The sequence below is a fragment of the Prionailurus viverrinus genome, chromosome B3 (genome assembly GCF_022837055.1).
Source record: "Prionailurus viverrinus isolate Anna chromosome B3, UM_Priviv_1.0, whole genome shotgun sequence".
NCBI classification, from domain to species: Eukaryota; Metazoa; Chordata; class Mammalia; order Carnivora; family Felidae; genus Prionailurus; species Prionailurus viverrinus.
The window spans coordinates 33,718,717-33,746,714 of NC_062566.1; the positions used below are offsets into that span (position 1 = coordinate 33,718,717).

The 27,998-nt window shown below is 52.7% G+C and overlaps 1 long non-coding RNA gene across 2 annotated transcripts in view; it reads right to left on the reverse strand.

Moving 5' to 3' along the window:
* Nucleotides 1–259: 259 nt before the first annotated feature.
* Nucleotides 260–27,998, reverse strand: part of LOC125168335 (uncharacterized) — a 98,783-nt gene continuing 71,044 nt past the window's right edge. Inside the window, exons 6-7 of one of the 2 annotated variants that reach the window (XR_007153089.1) lie at nucleotides 5,135–5,228; nucleotides 260–3,703 (exon numbers count right to left, since the gene is read on the reverse strand). This is a non-coding gene — a long non-coding RNA (uncharacterized LOC125168335). Of the gene's footprint in view, nucleotides 3,704–3,750; nucleotides 3,908–5,134; nucleotides 5,229–27,998 lie in introns of those variants that run through there. The other variant, XR_007153090.1, reaches the window with a different exon arrangement.

A 27,998-nucleotide genomic window follows, 5' to 3' on the forward strand; every position in this document is an offset into this window, starting at 1 on the left:
TTTTTAATGTTTATTTTTCAGAGAGAGAGAGTGCGAGCAGGAGAGGGGCAGAGAGAGGGGGAGACACAGAATCTGAAGCAGGCTCCAGGCTCTGAGCTGTCAGCACAAGAGCCCGACGCAGGGCTTGAACTCACGGACCACGAGGTCATGACCTGAGCTGAAGTCGGATGCTTAACCGACTAAGCCACACAGGCGCCCCTAGGTGTCCACTTTAAAGGAGTGGGATCACAAGTCCTTAATTTTCTAACTGTGGGCTGCACATAGTGACTTCCTTCCAAAGAGTCCAGTACAGAAAGGGGGGATATGGGTAACCCAACAGTGGAGAAACCTCACGATCACCACTTCAGCAGGCAATCGAGGCCAACATCAATAATAAATCATGTTGATGGCACATACACTTAATACAGTGTAATGGGAGTGGCACTTCACCTCTGGGTTTTTTCCCCAAACCCATAACCTCCGTCTAATCATGAGATACACAGTAGACAAATTCCAACGGGGTGGGGGGGTACATCTTACAATACAGCTGGCCAGTACTTCTCAAAACTGTCAAGGTCATCAAAAACAACGGGGAGTCTGAAGAGCAAAAACTGTTGCTCTACTCACAACACCTCTGACACCAAATGTGTGGATTTTCCACACCAAGCAACTCGCCAATTTTCTACAGACACCGACTGAGTGTCCTTCGGCTTAATTCAATTCTGATACTGATGACCCAGAGTTGACACGGATGCCATAGGTGAAGGGCTCAGCCCCACAGAACTTCCCCCACCACAGACACCAATCACAAGGAGCGGGTGTCCAGGTTACCCACACTTCGCTGTGACTGGGCTGCAAACTGAAGTTTCCCACTCTCTTCTTCTCAGATTTGATACTTTGCTGTAACAACTCACAGCACTTAGGAAAACACATCTACTGGTGGCATCAGAAAGGATATTATAAAGGGTACAGAGGAACAGCCAGTTGAAGAGGTCCAGAGGATGAAGTCCAGAAGAGTCCTGAAGCGAAGGTACATCGCTCCCTGCCATATGGACATCCCAGGACATGGATGTGTTTACTGACCTAGAAGCTCTCTGAACTCCATCGTTTAGGGATTTTTATGGAAGCTTTAGCAGGTAGGCACTATCAGTTATTTAAGTCAATCTCCAGCCCCTCTCCTTGCCCCAGAGGATGGGGGTAGGGTGGGACTGAGAGCTGCTACCTTCCCATCTTGCCTCGGTCTTTCTGGCAAGAAAGACAGTATTTGTCAACCACAGCCATGGTTAGCATACAAAGACACCCATCACTCAGAAGGTCCCAAGGGTCTTAAAGCTCTTGTGTCAGGAACCATGGACAAAGACTAAATATTTTAGCAGAAGGTGCTCCTATCACTCAGAAAAGTGGGGGGGTTTTAGGAGCTTGGTTTCAGGACCCAGGGACAAGATCAAATACATATATCTTATCATATCACATTATCACAATATAATGCCCTTAATACGGCATGATGAAAATAGCCCTTTACTTCTGTGATCCTCCTTCCCCAAACACATAACCCCAATCTAATCATGAGAAAAACGGTAGACAAATCCCCAGAGCAGGAAACCTACAATATACCTGATAAGCCACGCCTCAAAACTCTTAAGATCATCAGAATCAAGGAAAGTCTGTGAAACTATCACAACCCAGAAGGGCTCCCAAAACCTGACAGCTAAGCATAATGTGGTCTCCTGCATGGGATCCTGAACAGGCAAAGGTCACTGATGAAAAACTAAGGCAGTCTGATCACGTATGGACTCGATTTAATAACAACATATCAGCATTGGTTTGTTACTTGTAACAAATGTACCATACTAACGTAAGATGTTAATAGTAGGAGAAATTGGTATGGGATGGAGTTTAGGGGAATCCGTGGTACCACCTGCTCAAATTTTCTGTAAACCTAAAACTCTGCTGAAAAGTGAACTCTTAATTAAAATGTTTTGAGGAAAGAAGTGTTTGGAAACTCTACAGGAGGGAAGACGAACAAGAATGGCAGGATGTTAGAGGCGCCTGGGTGGCTCAGTCAGTTAAGCGTCTGACATCAGCTCACAGAGCTCACAGTTCGTGAGTTCGAGCTCCGCATCGGGCTCTGTGCTGACAGCTCGGAGCCTGGAGGCTGCTTCGGATTCTGCGTCTCGCTCTCTCTCTGCCCCTCCCCCATTCACACTCTGTCTCTCTCTCTCACAAAAATAAATAAACATTTTAAAAAATTAAAAAAGAATGGTGAATGTTGGTGAATCTCGTAGCTTGGCAATGGACACGTGGGGGTTCTTGGTGCTATTCTGCTTTCGTATAGATTTGAAAGTTTCCGAAATCAGAAGTTATCTCTGATGAATACGGAGAGCCTCCCCTGTCCTCCAGGTGGGTCGGGGTATCATGCTAGTGGGAACTATCATCCTCACGAAGAGCCAGAACTGGCTGTGGGGACACTGTGGCCCGCACCACCCATGTCACCAGTATTACCTCTGCCTCTGGGCACTCGATCTTAGTGCAACTGCCCCAGCCCTGTGGCCACAGAGAATATCCTTGTCCCCTCTCTCTTCATGTCACCAGCTTGAGTATAACCTGGGACGGGTATATCTAACGGGCCAAACCTTGTTCACATATCTCAAGGGCGGCTGGGATTATGGGTTACCGGCCTCTGTGGTGGGCAGTGGGTTCCCCTGCAAGCAACATTCCCCATGGCAGGAGTTCGCTGAGCAGAGGGAGGGGTCCGCTGCTGGGGCCCACACGTTCCCTCGCGGCCTCACTACACTGGGCTGGGACAGCCGGGTGCTTCTCTGTCTGGTCCATCCTCGCGTCCTCTGAGCTTACCACCAAGCCTGGTTCCTGAGAGGCATCCGTTCAAAAGTGAGTGAATGAGAAGACGTGGTTGTAGGAACGTTCTTGCCTCTTAGGGAGAAGGGGATAAGATCCCAGGGTCGTGAAGCCAGCGTTCTAGCCCAGCCTGCATCCTACTGGCTGTGTGCTTTGCAAGGAATCACTCTTCCTCTCCCATCCTGCTTGCCTTCCCTCTGCAATGAGGGAGGTGGACCAGATGGCCCTGTTGCTCGTCCATTTCTTCAGCCTACGTCAAGGACACTGTCTGGACAAAGAGTCCAGTCCAGCAGGTCCTACTGGCGGGAAGGCTGGCTCACAGCTGACCTGGTGACTCCCTGTGAGGACCAGCCCTCTTTACTGCTGAGAGGGGAGGCAGGCATCTGCCACAGACTGGCCATGTGACCTTCAGAAGGGTCTTGAAGACACCGAGGACTCTTTCCACCTCTCAGTTTCCCCATCTGTAAGATGCGGGTGTGCTGGTAACCAATCCCCAAGGACTTTCGTTGCTCTGGGATTCTGTCGTGGCTAAGCCCACCTCCGAAGGCCTCAGTCACAGGTGTCCCGGCTCAGGGACACACATCTGGAAGAAAGCCCTGGAGGAAGAGCCAGGTCACGGGACTGTTTGCTCAGGACCTAGGGTCTGAGGCTGGCCCTTCCTGACGCAGAGACTGGCTCTGTGGGAACGCAGGAGAGCTGGAGCGGATGACACATGCTGTCTCTCCAGAGGGAGGGAGTCTCTGAGAGAGGAGCGAATCCGGGAACATAAATCAAATGAGGTGTAAAATTGTTCCGAGCCACGCTTCGTAAAGCTGCTGCAACATGTCGTTAATAGCAGCCCCAGAGCTGGGGACACACGGGCGGGCACCTGGCGGGCGGGTGGGGTGGCAATTAGTCCAGGAGTGATGATGGGGGCTCACCGCTCACGCGGGGGTGCTGTTGACCCACCTGGCCCTCATTCCTTCTCTGGCGGGACCTGAAGCACGGGGCTGAGGGCCAGGCACCCACAGCCTGTCGGTCCTTACTGGCCCCTCCTTCTGGAATTCTCCTCTGAGGATCTCACTGTGGGCACCTTAAAGGCAGGAAGGGACCCGAGGTCACCCCACCTGCAGCTCAATTTTTGGAGGGGGCTGAGGCCCCAAGAAGGATGATCGGCAAGCCATCGGCCGTCCTGGACACAACCACGGCCAAGGTGCCCACCTTGTCTGCCAGGCCAAGGTCAGCAGGCTGCTGATCCTTGCCTGTGGTCAGACCTCTCGGCCAGCAGGACAGGAAGCCCACTCAGGTGATTTGGGACCCATCAGTGGCCCTCAGACCTAGATTTCCGGGTGGAGCCGCTTTGGCCAAGTGAAGCGATCGAAAGAGATAACAAGCTACCCTCTATTCTCAGCATTGTGTAGTCATGCTAACCGCAGACAATTATGACCAGCATAATCTCTCCCCTAAGATCCAGCGCTCTGTCCAACTTTCCCCACTTTGCCGCGAGCTGTGAAGACTCTACTGGCAGCAGCAGAGGTGGGGGTTTGCCCAGGGACGGAGGACTGGCCATCGCCGTGGGACACACTCACTGCCCAGGCTCCCTGAGTAGGGCCTTCTGGAAAGAGGTGAGTATTAGCTTTGTAGCTCCACACACCTTCTATCCCACATTGTAGCTTCACCTGCAACTCTAACAAAACTCAACTTGGACAGCCTCCCTCCCAGCTGAACTGTATTTCCGGATTTCTGGGAATCTGAGCCGGCGTTAAAGGGCCTATTTTTCAGGGGTGGGTGGTTTGGGCCCCAGGGGCTGCCTTCTCTGTGTAATGAGGATAGTGGTGTTAGCAAGACAACCTTCTTACATAGTTTTTGCAGGCGGGGTTCCCCGAAAGCAGTTGGGGGTGAAGTTTGGGGTGCAAGGTGTTACGAGGGGTCAACACGTGTGAGAGGAAAGGGGGGGAGGAGGTAGGGGGCAGAGACAGACCTCGATGCAGGTCTGATGGTACAGGCTCAACCAGTGCCCAACAGTGTCCCTTGTGGACCCAAATGGCTGGGTCTTTGTGCCCCCTGCTGTCTCATCCCCTGGCTGCAGGCTGCCCTGGGGAGGGCACGACCTCGGGCGAGGTGGCTATCTGCAGCTGAGCCCGGCTACAGGGGCTGAGAGCTGGAGGCCATGTGACCACCGACCATACTTCCGGCAGCATCCCGGACAGAGAAGTGGGCAGTCATCTCCGTGTTCCCCAGAATCGGCAATTTGCACAGCACTTTCACATTCTGGATTCTTACAACCACCTTGGGGTGCAGGCAGAGCAGAGGTACTTACCCCACTTTATATCTGGGCAAACTGAAGCCACACATCAAGTAAGACGGTGCTGAACAGGTACTCTACCAGCGTCCTCAGTCATCTTCTAGGGCCTCTATGACAAAAAGCAAGGGCTCAGTGATAACAATAATCACTATTATAAATGTTAACAGTATTGTTGATTCACCAGTCAGTGAACAGCTAGACCCTGTAACGTGAACTTTGCACATCAGTTCATTTAAACTCCCAACAATCCTACGAGCTGACTTCAAGTATTATCCCCATTTTGTGGACGAGTAAACTAAGGCTCAGAGAGGTGAAAATTCTTAGCCAAGGTTGCTCAGCTAGTAAGGCAGGGTCACAGACTCAGATGCAAGTCTGTCTGGCTCCACAGCCCGCAGGACCCCATGCTCTTAAACACCATGGCTGATCGGAGCCCCCAGACCCTCAGGGGGGCTTCGAGAGGGCTCAGGCTGGTGCTCCGGCTGCGGGCAGGATGGATGGAAAAGCCCTAAAGACAGGCCCCACTTCCTGAGGGAGGTAGTGCTCTGGTCTGGGGGCCGGAGGCTCTTTTTGTCCTGGCTGTGTGGCCCAGAGCCAGCCCCTTCCGCTCAAGGCCTCTGGGAAGAGGAGGGTCTGGCCTATGTGCATTCTGAAGGATCTTCCCAAGAACTTTTTTGTTTAATTTTTTTAATGTTTATTTATGTTTGAGAGAGAGAGAGAGAAAGTAGGGGAGGGTCAGAGAGAAAGGGAGACACAGAACTCAAAGCAGGCTCCAGGCTCCATGCTGTCGGCACAGAGCCCGACGCGGGGCTCGAGCTCACCAACTGTGAGATCATGACTCGAGCTGAAGTCGGACGCTCAACCGACTGAGCCACCCCGATGCCACTGCAGAGAATTTCTGACCAGCTGGGTTTCTACTTTGGACTCATATCTGGAGTCACCTGTGGCTTCGTCGACCTGCTTCTGTGGGAACCCCCCAGGGTACCCCAGCCCCTCTCTCCTCCCAGCTCCCTGTCTGTAGATGGGCCTGGACTGTGTAGATCACCTCTGGCCCCAAACAGTGGCAAGTCGTTCTCTGTCCTGTGACGTCACACTTGTCCACAAGGCACAACTGGCCCTGGGTTTGGCCACCATCACCTCCTCCTGGGCCCTGGGTGAGCCCTTTGGCCTGGGAAGATACCACGGAGACTCCTGGAGAGACAAAGCTGGGGAGGGAGGGGGAAAGAGGAGACAACAAGGGGGACGCAGGGAGCGGGATGTACGTTGCAGGGGGGTGGGGGCACGGGAGGGCCGCAGGGGCTCCACATTGCACAGGGAACCCTCTCCAAGAAACGTCATGCTCCAGCAAGAACTCATACAATCAAAGATGTGCTTCCATATGCAATCATTTACCCAGAACAAGTGATGAAAACTTCCCTCCCATTAATCATTGGGCAAGAGGCTAATTGATTTACAGCCATGTGGCCTACGCAACACTCCAGAGGGTTATATGTGATGTGAGTACGGCTATGACATCATAGGCTCCAGCGTGGCATGCAAGGCCCTCCCCAGGCAGGGCCAGGCCTGGCTCTCGCTCCCCCCACCGGCCTACTCCACACTTCCTCATTGTATGCCGCTGCTCCCCGATCTCCGAGATGTTCTCGGAGCTGCTCCTGTGAAACCAGAGCTGGGGTTTATCGCCATTCCGGATAGGTTTCGGCTGTTTCACACCAGTCACAACAGGCTCAGACCACTTCTAACCAGTCCAAGCTAGTTCTGGCTCATTCTGATTCTAACCAGGTCAGGATAAAACCTGGTTCTAACATGATCTGATTGGATCACACTCCTTCAGGACTCGTCAAACAGATTCCGACTAAATCTAACTGGATCAAACGAGTTCTACCCGGATCAAAGCAATGCTGACTGGTTTCAGGGAGTCCAGTCTGGTTCCAACGTGGCCTGTGTCTTCCACTCTGAGACAGTGGTCATTGAACCCTTCCTTGGCCTCCTCTGGGCCCTAGTGATCGTTCTTGAAGAAAAAGAGGGATGGTTATGTTTGGTTCTGAGGAAATCTAAAGGAGTTTGTTATTTTAGTAATAACTCCATGTACAGTTTCCTGAGTGACTTTGCACGCGCTGGTTTGACCCCCACAAGAAGTGTCTGAGCCAGGGGCCCATATGCCGTGTCCAGCGGATTTTTAGAGGGGGTAAGAGGTGGGGTCCGCAATCCCAACCCTTCACTTGCCATCTTCGTGCCTTGGTTTCCCTGCTCTGAGCTCCATTTCCTCCCTTGGAAAATGGGGAGAGTAAAAGTGTCTACTTCACTGCTGTGATGAAGATCGAGAAAAGAGAATCAATCTAGGTGGAAGCACCCGGGGCAGTGTTATAACCCAGAGCAAGCACAAGAAATGTTAGCTCTTTTTAAAAATTATGATTTGGGGACACCTGGACAGCTCAGTCGGTTGAGCACCTGACTTCAGCTCAGGTCATGATCTCATGGTTTGTGAGTTCGAGTGCCATGTCTGGCTCTGTGCTGACAGCTGGGAGGCTGGAGCCTGCTTCAAATTCTGTGTCTCCCTCTCTCTCTCTGCCCCTCCCCTGCTCACGCTGTCTCTTTCTCTCTCAAAAATAAATAAACGTTAACATTTTTTTAAGTAAAGAAAAATAAAAATAATGATTTTGTTGTGACTATACATTCATCGCTGGCTGTCATCATGCAAATATGGGAAACGCGTGGGACTGGTCCAGGTTCTGTCTCACTTGAACCCTGACCATGCTGGGCCCTGACCTCCTGGCTTCCTCCCATAGAAGGTTCATAGGAAGTTAGAGACCTGATTACCACGGGTGCTCCCCACTCTCACCTGCCAGGTGAGACCCAGGCTGTCCTGTGATGGGTTTTCCAACACTGTTCCTAAGAGCTGTCACTTCTAAATTGCTTTCTGACACCTGTCAGGGGGTTCTTTTTTACTGAGACTTCCAATGGTTGAGTGAACTCCCCTGGGACAGAGGAAATGGAGACAGCTTTCAAGCCACATTGGGCCAGAGCCCCCAAACCCTGTGTGGACAGTGGGCTCAGAGGGGGCTCTCCTTGGGCCGAGGACAGAGCCCTAAGCTGAAGATTTAGCTCCTGGGGTGTCCCTGCCCCCCCCTCCAAGCCTTTGTCCACTGAGGGAGGACTAGATGAGGGGATGGGGTCTTTGGGGGACTCCCCAGGGGTATTTGGGCCTCTTGACCTGTTCTGACAGGGGTCTTGGTTGGTGTGTGGAAGGTCCCTCACCCCAGGAAGGATCCAGCTCCTATGGTTGGGCCTGGAACCCCTCCTCCCCCCTGCCCCCATCCTTCTCTCTCAGAAACAAATTATACACACACCACTAAACACTCAAAAACTAACAATTTATATAAATTACAGTTTGTCAAGAGTTCACTGGGTTCCAAGCACTTTCCTGCAATTCTGTCATTTACTACCACGAGGACCCCACGAAAGGGGTGTTGTTATCCAGCCCGCACGCAGAGAAGGGAGGGCAGGCTTGAGTCCGCCTCTCTCTGACCCCCCCACGCTTTGCCCTTGACCCCGCTCTCCCCCACCAACTGCCCCTCTTGAGGCTCGCGGGGGCCTGAGTCGAGATGGAAACAGCCCACTGTGGCCCCTTGTGCCTTTGCTGGCTCCACCCCTGCAGGACAGGCTGTTGTCAGGGAGGCAGGTGCTGGGGGCCTGGTATGGATGGGCGGTGGGTGCAGGGGCAGGACAGAGGCACAAGCAGATGGAGGTGGGGCAGGACAAGATGGGTGCAGCTCAGAACCGCGCCCCCCCGAAATCCGGGGCTGGAAGAGAATCCAAGACCACCCCCACAGCAGTGCTCAGCCACCTGGCCTCCACTTGCACACCTCTTCTGCCGAGAAACTCACCACCCCCCCGTGGTAGCCCTTCCATGCAGTGACCTCCCTTCTTAGGAAAAGAGCCTGAAGGGACAGGATTCATCACATGACCTTTCCGCACCGCACACATGCAGAGTGATGGGGGAGGGTCATCTCATTTAAGTCCTACAACCGCCCCACGATATAAATGCTCTTTCTCGCTCCATTTTTTAGATTAAAAAATAATTCCTTGTGGTAAAATACGCATGAAGTATAAGTCACCGTCCTAGCCATTTTTAAGTGCACTGCTCAGCAGTGTTGATATAGTCACATGGTTGTGTGCCCAGAACCCTTTCATCTCGCAAAGCAAACCGCCAAAACCATCCTCCCCGCCTACTTTCTGTCCCCCTGGGTCCGACCACCCTAGGCACTCAGGTAAGTGGAATCCTACAGTTCTTGTCTTTTTGTGATTACTAGCTCCGTTTTAAAGCAAGGAAACTGAGGCTCAGAGAGACTAAGCCACTCACCTGCTGTCACCAGCTAGTCAGAGACCCAGCCAGGCTTTGAACTCACAGTCTCTTTCCCCATGGGCCCATGCAGTCCCTCTAACACAAGCCGTCCCTCCTCCAGCCATCCCAACAGTCCCTACTCTGTTCCAGGTGGAACAGCTCAAGGCCTTTCAGTGTGAGGGCAGCCGTGGGGAAGCCCAGCCACCTGGCTCCACTCCCTAGAATTCAGCATAAACCTAATCAGCCAGGATCGGGGGCGGGGAGAGGGGAGGGTGCTAAAACCTTTCTCAGCTGCTCCCTCAGGGGAGGCCACACACAGGGTCAAACATTCCCTTCGGCTGAGTAAAGGGGAGTCTGGGAGTTGCACTGGGTGATGAGCTGAAGGTCCTGGGCACTCTGCAGCCGGGCTCTCTTGGGAACGCTGTGAAGAGTCTTTGAGAGCATTTGAGCAGAGAACTCCAGGAAGGGCGTGCTGATGAGCTCCCCCAACTCACTGGAGGTGGAGAGGAGACCATCACGGGGTCCCTCAGTGGTCACAAGACAGAGCTACGGTGGGGTGGAAGGCAGCAGAGAAGCATGAGACAGGACTTGTCAACAGAGCATTCCACAGAGACACAGGACTTCTGGTCCATCTTCCTGTCTCAGATAGGAAACTGACAAGCCTTGGCCCACGTCATCCAGCTGCTTAGGTAACTGGCCTCCGTCCCCTGCCCCAGGGATGCCAGTCCTCAATCAACTGCTGCCCAAAGGGCTGTGTGGAGAAAGATTCTGGACCGGAAAGGGAGAGCAATGTGATCGATTAGTGATGTCTGCCTCAGGCAAGGGACTGGCGAGGAGTGGCCGAGCGCAGCCCTTGGCGGTCCCTGCACTGGCACCCCAGAGTGGATAGCTCTGCCCACCCAAGCTTACCACATACAGCTGCAGGGCCCAACGAGATCAGTGTGGGAAAATGTTTTGGAGACTATTAAGATGGTGCAAGGAGGGGGGGTTGTTTTTATGGTTACGTGTGCCTCCCTTAGTCACCCTGAGCCTGGTGCCAGAAAAAACACACAGCCCCCCAATATCCTCGACAGCTTTCACCCACCAACTGTCCCCAGCATGTTGCCTTGCTTGTTGACCGAGGCGGGCTTAGTCACAGGTGGCTGCACAGGGGCTGTGTTTGAGGCACATATGGACGGATGGCATACTTCACAACCACAGACCAAGGGCGCCATGAGTCACCAGCTCCTGGGCACATGGAATTGAGGGCAAGGCCCCTTTCATGATCAGTAGGGCCTGAGTCTGCTAGAATGTGCAGCCACGTTAACCACATCGGCCACATCTTGTCAGATTCCAGCTCCACCTCTGTCCCCAAACTCCAGTGTGTCAGGATGCGTAGAGGCACAGCCTCCTGGTTATACCTCTGGGTGACGTCCCCTGACCTGCTCATTTGCTGCCAGGACGGTGGACCCCGAGGGCTGGAGAAGTATTTCCAGCTGCGTAGAATTCACCGATATTCTTTCCGTGGGGATTTTGTGCGGAAGCGATTGGCAAAGCGGAGACTAGACCGGAGTCACAGCATTGTGATCCTGCCTCTGTCGCTCACTCCCTGTGGGGCCTCGGGCTAGCCACTTAACATCTTTGTGCGTCAGAGTCCTCATCTGTAAGATGGGGATAATATTCTCTGTCCTGCCTAACTCTCTGGGAAGGGTGGAAATTATCCCTGAAATGAACTTCCATTCTTGTAGGACTTTGCAGGTTCTGAAAGGCCTTTAAATCCCCACTTCCATATTTGAGCCTCACAAGGCTCCCGTGGGGCAGTCAGGGCAAGCGTCTGAGTTATCCCCATTTCAGAGAGGAGCAAACAGAGGCCCAGAGTCACGTGGCAAGTTAGGGGTGGAGCCTGGGCCTAATTGCTGCTCACAACAATGCCAGGATGCCGTCGCAGGTGGGTAAAGGCCCTATCAGCCCACAGAAATGCAGAATGGGATCAAATGAGGGCACCTGGTCCAGGCCTTCGGGTGAGGGGGTGGTGGGGACGCCCTGCCAGAGAGCTCCAGGCCAGGTGCTGAGAGACACACGGTTCCTGAAAGGAGAATGTCACACACCCAGGCCTCTCCGGCCGCTGCCCTCCTGCTGTGGGGACCCTGCCCAGCCTCCACCGCCCCACAGCCCCCACAGCGCACCCTGTGCCCTCACATGCTCTCTGTTGCCCACACTTGGCCCACAGGTCCTTCTGCCAGAAACACTTCCCTCCAGGGGCGCCTGGGGGGCTCAGCTGGTTAAGCATCTGACTTCAACTCAGGTCACAATCTCGCGGTCTGTGAGTTCGAGCCCCGCATCGGGCTCTGTGCTGACAGCTCAGAGCCCGGAGCCTGCTTCGCATTCTGTGTCTCCCTCTCTCTTTCTCTCCCCCCCTCTCCCGCTCATGCTCTGTCTCTGTCTCAAAGATAAATAAAACATTAAAGGGGCGCCTGGGTGGCGCAGTCGGTTAAGCGTCCGACTTCAGCCAGGTCACGATCTCGCGGCCCGTGAGTTCGAGCCCCGCGTCAGGCTCTGGGCTGATGGCTCGGAGCCTGGAGCCTGTTTCCGATTCTGTGTCTCCCTCTCTCTGCCCCTCCCCCGTTCATGCTCTGTCTCTCTCTGTCTCCCCCCCCCCCCAAAAAAAAAAGTTGAAAAAAAAAATAAAACATTAAAAACAGAGAGAAAGAAACACTTCCCTTTGTCCATCTGTCTACTCTGTGATAGACTCCCTTCCTCCCAGAGGGACTAAACTGGTGAATATGGGGCCAAAAACATGTCAACATTCCCCTCCCCCACAAGAACACCATCACCCTCAGCTCCACAACTGTCCCTGTTGTTGATTTATCACTTACACGACTGGTCTCCAGTGGTAGACAGACACCCAGCACCTGCCACACCCAGCACCTGCCACGCACAGGAGCCACCAGGAAAGGTTTGTGCAATTGAGCTGAACTGAGGAAATCGCTCCCCTGAGCCTCAGTTTCTCCCCCTGTGGGACGGGGTTGATGGCAGCTGCTGTGCCCTCCCACCCAGCCTCATAGTGAGTACGTGGAGGCTCAGGGGGCTTCTCAGACTGACAGGAGGGAGTGACTGTGAAGTTCAAGGTGATTTGTGCCCGTGCATACCCCTGCCCGCCCCCCCCCCCCGGCTTGGCTATCATCTCTGAATCCCCCCCAAACCCAAGCCAGGACCCTGTTCCCAGAGGCCACTGCTCTTTACCTGGCTGGTGGTTTCCTTCCCCATGCCTAGACTATATGCTCCTGGGAACAGAAACCCAGCCTTGGTGGCTCCTCCCACATTCCCCAGGGCCACATGTGGCCAGGTGCGTGTCAGCTACCCAGGCCTCTGGGCATCCCCGGCTCAGGCATTTTAACCTGGGCCTGAACCCCCTGAAAGTGTATGCAGAAATGTGTGGGTGTGTGCACAGATGCTTGTACGTGACTTCTCAGAAAGGAGGCCTGCTGCTCTCGACGAAGTCTCCAGGGGGACCCAGCACCCCACTGCTCCGTGCTCCTGTCACTTGCCGCATTACACGAGATGGTCCCTTGTGTCTGCGACCCCAAACAGACGGTGGCTCCCTATATCATGAACACCAGCCTGTCACACAGTAGGGGCTCGATGCACATCAATGAGCCCAGCACCGAGTTGGGAGCTGAAAAAAATGTGGGTTTATTTGCCCCTAAGAGTGGCCAGGTCAGTCCCCTTGCTGATCTTTCACTCTTGTGTCTGATATGGAACGGGCTGCCTGAGTCACACCCTCTCTCTCCGGTCTCCTTGAACCCCCAAAGAGATCACATTTGGGGAGTACCTGCTGAAAGCCTAGTGCACACACTCACATATGTTACCACTGAATCCTCACAACTCTGTGGGGTGCATCAGTCAGGAAAGCTAGGTTATGCTGCGGTGACAAAGAACCCTCAGATTTCCATAGCCTACTCTGTGTTTGTCTCTCGTTTATGACCTTGCATGATGGCTGGGGTAAGACTCAGGATGAAAGAACAGGTACCACGTGAAACACTGCTGACCAAGAAGGCTCTGGGAGGGGGGGGTCCTGCATCAGTGATTACCTGATCAAACTCAAAAATACACATGTCACTTTCGCTCATAAGTCATCAGTCAGAACTAGCCACATGGCCCCAACCACACAGGTGCAGAGAAACACCTGAAAACAGAAGAGCATAAGCATCCCCATCTTACATTTGGGGACATAACGGTTGGAAGCCTACCCAAGGGCACGCAAGGGAGCAGCTGGACTGTGCTGATACCTTCATGACTGCTGCAAAGCCCAGCCCATTCTCTGGTACCATCTGGCCCCTGCAAGGGGCTGCCCAGGGCCCAGGAGCAGACTGGAGCTGATCAAAGTATATCCAGGGCACAGGATGAGGTCAGTAGGCCCTCAGGGTCAAATTCCTGGTGGGGCCACTTTAATTTGTGCAGTGTTGAAGGAATGATGGATGGCAACGTGTCACAGACCCACTCTTGGCCATGTCCTTTGCAGAGAAGACGTATCTGTCTGTCAAAGATGTGCTGAGTGTGTCCCAGATGCCCAGCTAGAGTCTCACAGTCCAGCTGGGGAGCTGGGATGACATAGATGATAACCAAAAAGTCCATCTGTCATGTGAGATAGACAAGAGGAATGAGTCAAGATGGCAGATTAGATACACATATCCACTTTGGCTGCCTCCTCAGTCCTCACCACAAAAACCCAGAGAGAGCGACTTTTTAAAAAGTATAAAGATTGGGAGAACAAGAGAAGAAACAATGGCAACAAAATACGGGAAGACAGAACCCAAGGCAATGGAATACCAACACAAGTGGGGAAAGCCAAGAGCCAACCAGGGTTACGTTGCAGAGTTTTTAGAAGGTTCAGGAACTGGAGGCTCCAGAACCTCAGAGGAGGCCACCCAGAGAGCGGGGTCGGAGCCTGTATGGTGCAAGGAGGGCAGCCCACGGGGGGCAGCCTGGTGAGCAGGGGAAGACAGCAACCCTGGGGAGGAAGGTGGTTGCAGTGACCCATGGAGGGGTGTCAGAGCCGGAGGCAGGGTTGGGGGTGGGGGGAATCTTGAGAGAGTGTTGCCAGATGTGAGAGCATGGCTACCTGTGGGGGATTGATTAGATATGTAAATTTATTAAAGATAATGGGAGATAATTATTAAAGACAGTGGGTTCCGCACTGTCAGAAAGGTGAGTTACAAACATGGAAGAGAGAGAACCAAATGGTAGTGGTGGAGGCTGGAACTAAAAGTCTAGGTAAGACTCATGGTTTTCCAGATGGATGGATAGATGATGGATGGGTGGATAGAGAGAGAGATAGATACGAACATGTATGTATTAATAGGAACATGTAAACACGTGTATAAATAACAGAGATAGATAGATAGATAGATAGATAGATAGATAGATACGAACATGTATATATTGATAGGAACATGTAAACAGGTGTATAAATATACACGTATTCCCTAGCTCTAACCACTGTGAGCACCTGGGACCAGCAACATCCCAACAGCAACAAGCACACCTAGCACCCAGATCTTGGCTTCTAAAACCCATTCCCTATTTGGAGAACCAGTGCTCCCTGGAGAGGTGACTAATTCCAAAATTGAAGTACAAGATGAGCCCAAGACATCTTGTGGTTCCAGAAAGCAAGGAAATGCTCAAAGAATGATGGGGATGTGTCCAAAGGACACAGGTGTCACCCTGAAAGGGCTCCCACTAGGCAAATCTGGGATAATTTGAGCACCAAATTATATAATGTTGGTAACAGATTATAATCTACCGAATAAAATAAGAAACCATGACTCCATACTCACGTAACTAACTAAATAAATTGAACAAGATAGTTACACACTATCAAAGTACTTCCCACAAAATGTTTATCAATTCCAGAGAACAAAATAATAATGTTGCAGTGAAGAAGTCTGGCAGATAGCACCCAAATCAAGTTATCAACGTGAACATCACCAGGAATAAGACAAACTGAAATGAAGCCCCACCTGGTAGAAGTAACGAGAAGAGAGCATCATAGAATAGCACTGTGGAATCCCCGCTGATGGTGTAGGACATGAATATAATCATGAACAACATCGGAAAACTCCAAATTACGGGACTTCCTCCAACAGCATGGGGGTCATACAAGTCAAAGAAGTACCAAGGAACTGTTCTAGAACAGTTCTAGCCAAAGGAGGCTACAGGGACTTGACAAGTGCAGGAATGTTTCTGATCTGGACATTCTGCTACAAAGAACATCCTGGGGGAAACTAACACAACATGACTGGGGGCTAAACATTAGGTGGCAATGATGTTTCGACATTACTCTGCTGTTGCCTGGTTAGAGTACATCCTTGAGAGTAAGTTGCTGGAATGATACCCCAAGTTCACCAAATTCTTTAGTGTATATTTCCCGCAAAACTGCGTCCTTGTTTGTAGGAAACACACACTAAAGAATTAGGTGGATCTGGGAAGTCGTTTTCAGCAACTTACTCCTCATGGTTCGGGGCAAAAATGACCTGTATTGCACTTGCAACTTTTATTTATGTATAACATTGTTTCAAAATGAAAAAAAAAAATGAAAAAGAAGACTGATCAGACAAGTAACAAAATGTGAAAAGGGCTTTTTTTTTTTTTTTCCCCCGGCTCAGTGGCTTTGGGAGAACTTTTGAAGGCAGATAGCTGTCTTTTTTGGTGCAAGGGCGCCCTCTTGTGGTGCTCACAGCACAATGCAGCACTCGGCATCCAGGTGGAGTCCAGGAGTTCGCTTCTCTTCCCAGTGGTGATGTCCTCAGAGGTCATCTCATCCAGTCCCCCACTTCAGGCCGGGGTTTCTCCTCAGCCACACCATAAAGATCCCTGTGCCTGTAGCCTCTGCCTTAAAAGTTTTAGATGTGTCCCTTTCTGGCCTGATGCTGGGAACAGCTCTGAGGACTGGATCCCTTGGAGGTTCTCTGGACAGACAGGGGACCCATGAGCCAGCCTGATGAAGGGCTGGGTCAGAGACAAGGGCTGCGGAGGACAGAACCCAGATAGAAGCCCAGAGGCTGCTTCTAACTGTCTGCCTGGTCTTGGGCACATCACCTGTCTACTCTCAACATCACTTCCTTCTTTTCTGTACGTTTGCAGTTTAGAGACCATGAAACCTGCCCAGCCGTCCACAGGAGCTAATGAGATACAAATAATAGATACCGTTTCTCAATAAATGGGTAACCACACACCCAAGGCTGCCTGGGAAAGGCCTGATTTACACTCGCTTCCCAGCATAATTACTAATGACCCCTCTTTCTCTCTGATAGATCATGTGGTCACTACTAAGGATAAACCATCTATCAAGTGGGTGATCAGCCACATGGCCACTTGCCACCGGGGGGCTTGCATCTTAATGGATTTCCGAAAGCCTTCAAGATTCGAAGCCTTTGTGGTTTCTTCCGACCCCTTCCACGTTAGAGGTGACACTTGCAGGAGCAATGGCTACAAACTCATTTTAGCATCCCTCTTAGCAAATCCCAAAAAGCAAATCCCATTCTGAGCTGGGAGCTAAGCCCATCTTAGATGGATGGGCACTTGGCCAGCCCCACACAGCAGGGGACACAGGAAAGAGACCAGGCCCCACATAATCGTCCGTAGAGGAAGAGGCAGCGACGTTGTCAACAGCCACAGCCAGGACTCAGGCCAGGCCCTGCCCTATGTCCCGGGATGCCATGTGGTCAGACTTCCTGTAAGATCTGGGAAGGGAGTGGGAAAAAATAGGATGCTGTAGAAACACACGAAATTGGCCCTTACGACCAACTGTAAGGGCATGTGGATTCAGGCTGAGCTTGATTTCGGACAGTAAAGAACAGTGACATTTCTTAGACCCAGGTATAGAGGAGCTCTCAGACCGGTCACAGAAACCGAATGAGTTCCTCAAAGAAGGACAAGGCTCATAGGAGGCTGGGGCTGGGGCACGGCAGACACTTGGTGTTAAAGTTCCATTTTTCTTTCCTGGTATGTTTTTCTTAAATACATTCATTGTGAAAGGGACGTATGTTCTAGAAGTAATATGAATGTTCATATAATAAGAGGTGATTGTACCATTGACCCTTTGGGGGAACCTTCCGCGGCCAGGGGCTTGCGACGTGATCTGAAACCCTCGCGACCACCCTGGGGAGAAGTACCATTATTCAAATTTTCTGGATGGGGAAATTGAACCTCCGTGGTGGGGTGGGGGGGCAGTGACTCTGAGCTCTCACAGGTGGCAAGCATTGAGGCCTGGATTTTTCTGGCCACTACACCCCACGGCCTCTCCCACAGGGAAGAGCCATGTTCCAGTGGCGCTGTTCACTCCCCATGCGTGCACGGAATCCAGGCTGTGGCGTGGTAGGCAGGCCGCAGCCTGTGGGGAAATTGGAGAAGGGGGCCGTGGAGACAGGTCCCACAGTGGCCCTGCTGGCCTGTGGAGGCGCATGGTGGTGGCCCGGGGGCCACTGATGCCTACCAAAGCCCACAGGCAGGAAGCCAAGCTGGGACAGGAGGGGACCGATGACAAGCTGGGCCCACCGGGCACCTCTGTGTGTTTGGCCCGACCCTGGGCTGTGGATTCCCTTTTTGCAAATCTTGCCAGCTTAAATCCTGCAGGGAAGGGAATTCTGGGAAAGGCAGTTCTGAGCTTTATGGGGAGACAGAAGTACCACGTAGAGAGCCCAACCCAGTGCAGCAACCCCAGGGCCTTGCCTCACCTCTTGGGGGCACTGAAGTTGGGGAGGTAGCTGGCAGCTACGAGTCTTTGGCCAGACAGCTCTCCGTGTGCCACTGCCTGTCCCCTTCACGCAATGAACGCGGACACAGGGCAGCCTGGCGTCCCCTCCTGCCCGGGGCCTGGAGCCAAAGCGGATGCCCTGGAGGGGAGGTGGCAGTGAGGATGTGGCTCACCACAGAGGCTTCCTCAGGGAGCCCCTGGCTCCAACATTCAGAAGGGAAAGGGGGTAGGGAGGCGGGGAACCAGTAGACTTGCTCTAGGACACTGGACAAGCATCCTTCCCCCACTGGTTTCCTGTATTCTTTCTCCCCCACCTTCCACCTGTCCCCCCTCCATGCTACACAGAGGATCACAGAGCCTCTTCTCCCCACAGCCCCTACCCTAGTGTGAGTGAGTGGGGCCAGGGGGACAGAGCTGGGGGAGCCCACTGGAGCTGGCCCTGCCTTGGGGTGTCTGCTCTCTCAGAGCTGGGTCTGCTCCTGTGGCCTAAGCTTTCTCTTCCTGGGAAGAAAGATGCCCAAGACCATCAGCCTCTCTGACACCAGTCCCCTCCCTGCCCCAAACACCTTCCCAACTTTCCCTCATGGAATTAGCCAGTTGGGAGAAGGGCCTTTCCCACAGTGGCCCTGCCCAGCAAGAGGCCCTGAGCGGGGTGGAAAGCGGTAGAAGCAAGAGGTAAGGACCTGAGCGGCGGTGAGCTTTGGGCGCATTTCTTTCTAAGCTTTGGACATCAGTTCGTGCCTGGGATGAGCAAGATGGCACCTGCCTCCTGCCCTCTCTCCACCACACCCCAGCCCGTGGGCAGGACTGGAGCAGAGCATTACTGGGGCGCAGTGGCCCCACAACCACATTCTGAGCAGTGGCGGGTCCCATCGGGACCGGGACCGGGACCAGGACCAGACCGAGGAAAGGCATGGAGGGAGCCCCTGGCACGCGATGAGTGTTACATACAAAGTGAAGTTCTCAGCTCTGATGGGAGAGGGTACCTGAGGACACGAAAGGCCTCAGAGGGAAGCGGGGCAGACAAAAGATGACCAGTGGTGACCAGTGAATGTCGTGTTGTCGCTTGCACATTTTTCCTCACTCAATCTTCCTCACGTCTCTGGGAAGCAAGTCTTATTGTGTCCTCATCTCTGCTTTCAAGACCATTCACTGCCAACCCCTCCTCCCACAGAGGAGGAAACTGAGGCACGGAGGGAAGGTGATTCCCCAAGGCCCCACATGGCCGCGCCAGGACTCCACCACTCGCTGGACCTCGAGATCCGGGGAACACCCGGGGAGAGGCTGGGTGCCGCGCTAGCTTGGTGGGCACGGGTGGTGAGGCGACAGAGTGGGCTGGAGAAGAGGGGCTGCCCAGGGTGGGGTGGGGGGTCCTCAGACGGGCCCAATGGTCATCCCCGAGGAAGGCGGGACGTAGGTTGGGAGGCAGAGCGGACAGCTCACAAAATGAAAACTCAAAAGCAACCACGCCTGAACTCCTAAGCTAAATGCTGGCTGTGTAGCCTTCCGGGGCATGGGGGTGACCAAGCTGGCCCACAGGGGCTGGAGGCAGGGCTGGGCTCAGACACCGCCTCCGACATTGAGTGAGGCCACGGCCTCTCCACCACACGGACATCATCACCTCTGCCACACGGCTCAGAACACACAGCCTCTGAGAAGTGAGTCCCTTCTCCAGGGTCACAGAAGCAAGTGGTGGGGCCATTACTCCAGCCCAGGACTTCCGTCTCCAATGCCATATTCTTTCCAAACACGATGAATCGTTAATGAGAAGTGCTGATGACAGACTAGGAACCAGGTACAGGACCGGGTGCTTTATCTGGATTATCTTTTATCTACATGACCCTCTCTCACTTTTTGGAGTAGGAATCTCACGATCAGAGAGGTTAAACATCAGGCGCAAAGCCACACAGCATTCGACCCCACTCTTCCTTGACTCCAAAGCCCATACTCTTTCCTCCACAGCTTGTTTCCCAGAGTGTGTTCCATGGGTGTCCTGGAAGTGATGGGGGCGGGGGGCAGGGGCGGCTGTTGGTGGACAAAGATCTTGGGAAACATTGAGTTCAACCGTTATATTTACATTAGGATTTCTCAGAACTTGACTAACCTATTTTGTGACCCTCTGATGGTGGAAACTGGTATGACCCGACATAATTTTTCCACAGCCCCCATTTATCACAAAACACTGCATTAGTTAGGAATGTGTTGAGCTGCAGGAGAACTATCCGCCCCCCCTCCCTTACTGGCCAGGACCCAGTACAGAAAGAGGCAGTCCAGGGCCAATGTGGTGGCTCTGACTTGGCACTGGGATCCCAAGCTCCTTCTAGCTTCCCGCCCTGCCATCCTTTCATCCCCGTGGCTGCAAACTGGCACAGCCCTTTCAGGTTCCGCAGCTGCTTTCCAGGCAGGAAGAAGGAGAAAGGCAAAGAGCAAAAGTGAGTCTGAACCTTCATACCTTGGAAGCACCCCTCCACCCAGCAGACTTCCGCTTACATCCCATTGGTCAGAAGTGTGTCACGTGACCACCGTTCCCGCAAGGGAGCCCGGAAGAGTGAGTAATTTTCAGGGGCACATTGTCACCTGGATGGAACAGGAGGTCTAGGGCTAAGGAAGAATGGATACCGTACGGCCCCTCCCGGGACTGGTGTTCTGTGAACCTGACTTGGAGAATGCCGCTTCCCCTAATGTTTTCAGTGAAAAGTCAACTCACTCTCCAAGGCCCCTCCTGGGCAGGGGACCCACTCCCCTGCCAAAGCCTTCGGATTCCCCCACTTCCTCCTCCCCACCCCTTATCAGCACAGGGCAGGTTGTGCTGGAGCGAGGAACAGGGATGTTCGTCTCCACTACGCATGTGTTACCCACCAGCTGCTGGAGGGCAAGGACATAGCCCACCAGTGCCTGCACCTGCCACAGGGCGAGCCCGGGCACGAATGTCCCACAGTCTCACGAAAGGCGTGCAGAGGCAGAAAGTGGTGCGGGATGCGTTACTTGAAGCAGGTGCCAACTCGAACAAACATAAACAGAAAAGCAGACTTCTTAATAAGGACCCAGGGGCTTTGGGGGAACACAGGGCCAGGAGGTAGTCAGGGCTTAGGAAGGGACGGGGCAGAGTCTGAGAGGGCACTGGGATTCCTGGCAGCCTCTCTCCTCGGGCGCTGCCCCTCTGCTTCTCTGTCCAGAGGGCAGGAGGAGGATGGCACACGCAGCTGCGGGGAGATCAGCCTTCAGCCCAGTTCCCAGGCAGGGGGAAGGACTCCGAGTGGCCCAGCACGGGTCAGGTGTCACCGCTCAGTGGCTGGGAGGAAGGCAGGTAGGGCTCAGTGCTACACTGGGTGGGAGGGACAGTTACAGCAGATATTCTAAGACGTGACCACCCAACTCAGGGTGTTGGAACAGAGGAGGGCTCAGCAAATTCCGACCTGGGGGCGAAATCCAGCCTGCCAAGCACTTGCAGAAATACGATCGTATCAGAACACAGCTATGCTCATTCACGCACGTATCGTCCGTGGCTGCTTTGGTGCCACAGCTACCGAGTTGGGCAGCTGTGACGGAGACCGTGCGGCCTGCAGAGCCCCCTCCCTATCACCTGGCCCTTCAGAGACAAGTTGGCGGACCCCCGTGTTGCAAGGAGGACGCGTGTCGGTTAGGACCTTGTGGGTCACTAGAGGGCAAGAATGTGTCACCCAGATCTGCATCCCCAAAGGCGGCAACACAGGTAGCTGGGGGAGGGAAGGAAAGAAGGAAGCAAAGGGGGGGGGGGAGGGAGAGAAGGAAGGAAGGAAGGAAGGAAGGAAGGAAGGAAGGAAGGAAGGAAGGGGAGAGAGGGAGGGAAGGCAAGAGGGAAGGGTGGAAGGAAGAAAGGAAGGAGGCAGGCAGGAGGGAGGCAGAGCGGGAAGGAGGCAGGGAGGGGGCGGGGAAGGGGCGAGAAGGAAGGGCAAAGGCAGAGGCTGGTGCCCTTGCTGTTTTCAGACCACCTCTCCGGAGCCCGAGCAGAGCAGAGGGACGTTGGGGAAGGGGGTTCTCTCTCCCCGCGCTCAGCCCCGCATCTGCTCTTAATTGAGGCGTACTGGTACAAGCCTGATTGGGAATAACAGGTGCTGGGACGCGGTGAACATTAGGGAATAGTCACTTGGCGGGCTCCAGAGCTGCCAAAAACGAAAGTGTGCCGCCGGGCCAGATGTTCGCTCATTACCATCCGCTCCTCCTCAGAACCGTTTAAAGGGAACATTTGTTTGTTGAGGAAACACAGCTGTTCCCAGGGAAATGGGTTTCCCTCCTTTGGGCAGAGGAGTGGGGGAAGGGACCGCTGGGGGAGGGACACTGGGGACGCCTCGGGTGGGTGGCAGTTAAGGGTCTCCATCGGGTCGAGGGCCGTGAGGACGGGTCCTCAGAGACCGGAAAGGCCTAGTGCATCCATAGCGACTTCCTCCCGCACTCGTGTGAAAGATCATTCACTCCATTTCCCAGAGAGGGAAGCACAGGGTGAGAGAGGCCATGTGACTCAGCCAAGGCCACACAGCTGATCAGTGGCCAATCCCAGCCGGGGATCTGGCCTCTGTTCTCTAAGACCCTGGCTCTTGTACACACCCACGTCCGGTCCTCTGCCTGGGACGCATCTCTTTGCAGCTCAGTCTTAGACGCTTCATTACCAGGCCTGTGTTTCCATCCCTGCATTTTGTTTTAAAAAACTTTTTTTAATGTTTATTATTTGAGAAAGAGACAGAGAGAGGGAGCGCGTGAGCAGGGGAGGGGTAGACAGAGGGAGACACAGGATCCAAGGCAGGCTGCAGGCTCTGAACTGTAAGCACAGAGCCCCATGTGGGGCTTGAACTCACAAACCGTGAGATCATGACCTGAGCCAAAGTCAGACGCTTAAGCAGCTGAGCCACACAGGCGCCCCAACCTGCATCTTGTTTTAAATGCCCCGTCTCTGCATCTCTGACTCCCTGTCCTGGGCCTCTGTGTTTTCCATTTGCTGACACCTGTCTTCTTCTTTGCCTTCCCAGGAGGTCACGTCAGCATCTGTGGGTGAGTGGCTGGCTCTGTGTTTCATTCTTCCCATCCATCTCTCTCCCTGCTTCTCCCTCTCCATCTGTCTTTTGTGCCCCAGCTACCTCGGTGACATCTGTAATATCTCAGGGTCTGAGGCAGGGTCTGTGGGATCTCACCTCATTTAATTCTCTCTCTCTGACACCTATTTCTGTATATTTAGGCTAGTGTTTTTCAAGTTGTGTGCCAGGACCATAGGGGGGTCATAGTATCAGTTTACTGGATTGTGACCAGCAATTAAATAAGCAAAACAGAAAATTTCAGAATGTGTTACACATCCAATTTTGTGAATTATTTCAGTTCTCTACACGACTGTGTGTACTGGGTTCACATGTAAAATGTTTTCACTATGAGATCTGATTTTTAAAACATCTTAAAAAACCACTAAATGGACCTTCTTTGGCTGCAAGCGCAGAGATCTCTGACCCAAGAAGTTCCAGAAGGAATTTGGCGGCTGCCAGGCAGCACCCTCAGGCCCTTTCCCTTCTCCTTTTGCTCTCAGCTGTCCTCAGCTAGCCAGCTCACTGTCCTCATGGTCACAAGGCAGCTGCTAGGGCTCCATCTACCCCTCACAGGTCCAGCAGAGAATGAGCAACCTGTTTGGTCCCCTACATCCCTTTTTAGAAGTGGCAACCGTTTCTCTCATGTCTCATTGGCCAGGACAGGGTCACATGCCCGCCTTCTAACCAATCACTGGCAAAAGAGACAAGACTTACTGTGACTGGCTTAGACCACCCAGGAGGGAGGTCTCTTTCCTCACCCATTGGCTGCACAGATGAGGCTCAGAGGCCCTGAGCCTTCTCCCACCAGGAAGAAGAGCAGAAGTCTGTGGGCTGAACTGCCACCCACATCTGCCATAGTCTCTCGCTGTCCCTTCCACCTGGTTCCTGCCTCACTTTCCCTCCTAGTCCCTCTTTAGAACTATCCTGAGGAGAGGCCATGGGTACAGTTTAGGGTCTCTGTATTTGCTTCTTACAGCGGCTGTAACAAATTACCACAAACTTGGCGGCTTAAAACAACAGAAATGTCGTCTCTCACGGTTCTGGAAGCCAGAAGCCCAAAGTCAAGGTGTAAGCCAAACCACACTCCCTCTGAAAGCTCTAGAGGAGAGTCCATCCACGCTCTTCCACCTTCCCGGGGCCCCAGGCGTTCCTTGGCCTGTGGCTGCAACCTCTTAGGTCTACTTCCATCTGCACATGCCCTTCCCCCCTTCTCCCTGTGTCTCCCCTGTGTGTCTCTTATAAGAACACTTGTGACTGGGTTTCAAGCCCAAGAGAATGATGCAGGATGACCTTATCCTGTAAAGACCTGCGAAGACCTTGAATTACACCTGCGAAGACCCTTCATCTCAAATAAGGTCATGTTCACAGGTTCCTGGGCATAGACACATCTTTGGGGGCTGCTATTCAGCCCACTACAGAGACTCTGTCCACCCCAAGCCGACCCAGTCTCTTAGAGGGGCAGGGCCTGGAGTCATAGCCTCTCACTTGTTACCGTGAGACCTTGACCCCGAGCTCCAGTGTCCTCATCTGCCAAATAGAGGCCTGAATAGGAGCTGATGCGTAAAGACCTAGAAAAACATCAAGAGGCAACATGTTCTCTTATTGCTTCTTGTCCTGTGAAAGAAAAAGCACGTTGACTTTTGCTGTCTGGGGAACCAGGTTTTTTGGGGAAACTGGCCTGGTGAGGTGTTAGAAAAATACTCTCAGATCTTCCGTGAGAGTCAAAGGACTTGGCCAGCCTTCCTCTCCCAGTTGCTCCCTTGAGCCAAAGCATGAAGTCTCTAGAAAGTCCTCAGAGAAAGCTGCACCTGTTACCAGGGAGGGGATAACCTGGCCACAACCACAGCTATGGTACGAGAGAGTCATTGGCCCTCAGCTCTGCCTGGCTCCTGAGCTCTGCCTGGGCTCCCACACATCAGACTCTCACAGCAACCCTCATGGTACAGGTAAAGTGACCGAAGTAGATTCATTCAACCATTCAACAAATATTTGAGCATCTATTATGTGCCTGTTAGGCACTGTTCCAGCCCCTGGGGGTTCATCAATGAACAAGACCAACATCCCTGCCCTTCTGGAGCGGACACGTAGCAGGGAGGTTAAGTGATTCGCTGAAGGCCACATACCGCTAACTGACCAGACCAGGCTCAGCCCTGAGTCGCCATGATGTCCGCCAGTGGATGGCTCACTGGTCTTCTAGGAAGCGCTATGAGAGTGACGGGTTAAGGGCAACAAAGTTGGGAGGGTGTGTAATAAAGAATCTGGCTGGCCTTTGTCCCCTTTCCCTAGCAGGTAACTTCTAATCCCTTGGTATCTCTTCATTTCTCATGACAGCCCCCTCAGAGCTTGCCTGATTGTTTATGCTAATGCCGTCATTCATGGTGGGCCTCTCCATAGTTTATGCTAGATGACTCAGATTAGGAAAGATGATACAATCTTTCTAACTATATCAGAAAGACCAACCATGTGATTGAGGATCGGGGCTCTGAGTCATGTAATATCAGCCTGACCTTGGAGGGGGTGCTCGAGATTGAGTTCATTCACATGACCAATGATCCAATCAATCACATCTGCATAATGAAGCCTCAAGAAAAACTCTGGGGGCGCCTGGGTGGCTCAGTCAGTTGAGCATCCAACTTTGGCTCAAGTCATGATCTCATGGTTTGTGACTTTGAGCCGTGCATTGGGCTCTGTGCTGATGGTGCGGAGTCTGCTTGGGATTCTCTCCCCTCTCTCTGTCTCCCCACTCATGCACACTCTCTCTCAAAATAAATAAATACGCTTAAAAAAAAAAAGAAAGAAAAAGAAAAGAAAAAAAACTCTGGACACCAAGCTTGGGTGACCTGCTCCAGTTGGCAACATGCTTTGAGTCTGTCACCCTTTGATGCGGAGGGTGATACATCCCTGAGGGTGACAGCAACTTTGCATTTAGAACCCTCCCAGACCTTGCCCTAGGCGTCTTTCCCTTGGGCCAAACTGGCTTTGTAAACTTTTGCTAAAATAAAACTGTAATCATCAAAAAGACAAATACTGTATAATTCTACTTATATGAGGTACCTAAGAATAGTCAAATTCATAGGGGCAGAAAGTAGAGGGTGGCTGCCAGGAGCCGGGGGAAGAGAAAAATGGGGAGTTGTTTAATGGATATTGAGTTTAGGTTTGCAACAGGGGATTTCTGGAGACTGGCTGCAGAACAGTGTGAAAGCACGTAACACTACTGGACTGTAACCCCAAAACGGTTAAGATGGTCAATTTTACGTTATGCATATTTTCTCACAATTAAAAAAAAAACTATCATCAAAATTATCATGCTTTCCTGAGTCCTGCGAATCTTTCTAGCAAACTGTCAACCTGAGGGTGGTCATAGGAACTCCTGAACTTGTAGCCAGCTGGTCAGAGTGAGGGTGACCCCAGGGACCCTTGACCTCGCAGCAGGTGTCTGGAGTGAGAGCCTTGTTAAGGACTGTGCCCTTGACCTCCGAAGTCTGGCCCAATTCCAGGTAGACGGTGCAAGGGGAGGCTGAAAGTGAGAGCTGGCTGGTGGACCAACTGGCTTTTGGAATCCCAACCAGCCTTGAGTTTCTGTGATTCTTCCATGAAGACCGCCAGCTCCCAAAGCAGAACCCCACTTTCTACTACTGAATTGCTTCCACCACCAAAGAGTTTCTTTGACCAGCCTTTCCTCCTTCCCAGTCCAAGGGTGCCCTTGGTGGGCGCTCCCTGCCTTGGCTTCTTCAAGTTTATGCTGGAATGTTCTTTGGAGGTACCTCTAGCTGTAGACCACAGGCTGGAAGTAAGCTGTTCAGCTGTAAGACAGCAGGCACTATGACTAACAAAACCAAAAATTGCCATGCTGCCCCCCTACCCCTGGTCCTGAGGCTACCAGAAGGGATCAGACCCTCCTTCTCAGGGATGACCTCACCACCCCGGGGATGTGGACTGTTTAATTAGAACACCTTCAATTGGAAACACTCATCCATTTATGGCAAAAACAGCGACAGGCTTTTAAGGACATGCCATAAGTTTTACAGTTATTGGATTTTTCAACTTGTTTACAAAAGCAATATTGTTAAATGGCCAACGGCCAGGCCCAGTTGTTTTTCCTCCTGTGCCTTCTGACAACAGGAAAGCATATTATCTCCCCCAGCCAGCTCCCAGGAGGTGTGTGAAGCTACATTCCATTTTGCTATCTGTTTAATTATCCATTCAGCCGGGCTTACGCTAAAGCTCTTTCTCGTTTGTTCACAGCCAGATCTGTTCTGGAATGAAGCAAAGAGCTCCTTCCCCATTCCTCTACCCCCTGCAGCAGCTCCTGCAAACAGTTTCACTCCAGGAAAATGCCAACCCCTTAAGAACCTGGCCTTTTGGAACAATGGATCCAAAAGGGGATGCAGGGCAGCCTTAGTGACCTTGACCCTTGACTTAGCACCTTTGTGTCATGGCCTCCTCCTTGTTCAGAGAAGGAGGACTGCTTTCGAAGAGGGGTTTCCAAAATAGGCTGCTGGGCACCAGAAGTCCCTGGGGAGATTTTAAAAATACAGCTTGCCACGGCTTGCCCTCTCAGATTCTGATTTAGAGGCTCTGGGTCCTCAAATCGGATTTTTAAAACCTCCCCCGGTGATTCTGATAACCTAGCAGCAGCGCCCTCTGGACTTGATATTCTCGGCCTGCCTTTGACCCTGAGACTCTGTGATGTGCTCTCCCAGTGGAGGGAGGAGGGAGAGGACCAAGCCTTCCTTCTGCTTTGCACACCCGCACCAA